Raw genomic sequence first — 2,243 nt, forward strand, 5'->3', positions numbered from 1 at the left:
TCCCTCTCCTGCTCTCCTAGCACTGTGAATATTTGCCTTTCACTGCAACTCTGATACCAGTTTTCATTGTCAGAGCTGGAACAAAACCACTCTCTGAAGGGATCTGCATGTCAGCAGTATTCCCTGGGCGTGGTGTCACAACTACCAACCTCAGAATCCAACTGACAGTGAAGAGGTCTGTAACAGAACTGGTAGCATATATTATATAAAACAAAAAAAGTCACAAGAAAAGGGCTCTTATGAAGACACGGTCACATAATCAAATGCCAAAACCAGGTTAGTTCATATAACATGGAAGGTTTTGTTACTGAATAAGTAGAAACATTGTATATAACCTGTTTTCATATTAAACTGCTTCTCTGAATTCAAAGTTCTTAATTCTAACAGTTATCACTCTAATAGCTAAAACTGACACCAACTTATTATGTGACTATATACATCTGAACACCTCTATTAAAACAAGCACAAGGACACAGAACAAAGTCAGTGGAAAGCCACAGAGCAAGCCTGCCAAATGGATGTGAAATCAAGGGAATGATGTTAAACCAGCTATCAACAGTTGCACTCTAATCCATACGCCAGAGCTTGCCATCTCGCTGTACTCTCCATACCCTGAAGTAAGGCAATGTCAGCTTTCTGTATACAAAACAACGTCCTACCCTGGATGGGTAGCTGACGCCTGTTGATGGAACAAGTGAAGGAGCTGAGGACAGGCAGTGTGCTGTCTATTGCAGAAAGACGTGTGAAAGGAATGCACGCTATGTGGCAGCTCTGCAAGGTACGTGAGGGAAAGGGTAAAGCTACCTTGGAGTCAATGTCTCCACACAGCTCCTTAGGCCTTGGAATATCTTTGTTGTAATGGTTTGTCCAGAAGAATTTTAATTCCACTCTGTTGCAAACTGCTTGTGTGGATTTGGACTGTTCTGCTGCTGAAGAAAAGTTCACACTCAGAGGCTGTCAATAACCATCTTTGCACCACCTGATTATTTACGTCGCAGAGACAGCTAATTCCATTCACAGAAACCTGGAAAATTCTGACTCCCACCAGCAACGCCCTGAACTTCTAAAACATCCCAGATCAAAGTTTTAGTGGTTGCTACACATTAGTAAAATATTTCTACTGTGGAATTTCAATACGATCACGCCTGTGTCACAGTATCACCACATGACTGCAATAAACCTTACTGACATTTACCATGCAAGAAAAAATCCTGTTGTACTGGAGCAACCACTTCACTCTGCAGCCATATTAAGTGCATAATATTCACACGCAACCTTTGCAGATAGCAATTCAATACACTATTTTTCATCAACTTCTAAAAACACTAAACACAAGACTGTTGTAAGATTAAGGTTTAAAAAAAAAACACCAGTGACTTAAGAAAAACACCTCACTGAGACAGGAAGTTAGGTACTTATCTCCCCTAGGCCCCTTTGAAATTTCCAGCCCAAATGCAGGCAGGATACATTTTTAAAGTATAAAAAAGAATCTGTCATCCTTCATCAGTGCAGAACTAATTGGACTGGTGTTGATTCCACTTCCACTTGAGCATTTATTTTACTGATTGTCCTCAGAAATGGAAGATGACTGCAGCAATCCCTAACCTCTAAAATTTATTTCTGTTCCTTCCAGTAAATGGAGAATCAAATTCCCTGCTTAAAACTGGATACAAACACAAACATTTTGAGCAGCAGTACTTCAAAAAGGTTTTGGGTTTTTTGTTTTTTTTGGTTTTTTTTTTTGGAACTCTAGTCCCAGGCAAGCTGCAGTGGCATATTTATGAATTTCCACCTGTGCAGGGAGCAACCAGAAAGCCTCCAAGCTGTACAAGGTAAAAAACCACACTATAATAAAAGATTTGTTGGATTTTGCAAACCACAGAAAATGCACATGAGAGAGAAGGAAATAGTTAGGGGGACTGAGAACTGACTACAGATTTTAAACCAGCAAGAAAACATTTGCAGAGGGTGAGATCTAATTTCTTCTCCCAAATAAATAAATCATGAGGTGTAACTCTTGACAGACCCTCATGATTGCTACCAGTGCTTTCACAATCAATAACTCTGGGTTAGTTATTACACCCTTGTATCTTTTGAAGCAGCCAGCAGTCTCAGTCACTGCAACTCAAGTACTGCGGCTTTCCAGACGCTGACTGCAGGGACCACCCGTGTGGTGGCTCACCGGTCCCGTGAGCTCAGTGGCTGTATCACCAGGGCCATACACACCGGCACCTGCACCCATG

This window comes from Buceros rhinoceros, unplaced genomic scaffold (genome assembly GCF_000710305.1).
Source record: "Buceros rhinoceros silvestris isolate BGI_N320 unplaced genomic scaffold, ASM71030v1 scaffold7089, whole genome shotgun sequence".
Classification (NCBI taxonomy): Eukaryota; Metazoa; Chordata; class Aves; order Bucerotiformes; family Bucerotidae; genus Buceros; species Buceros rhinoceros.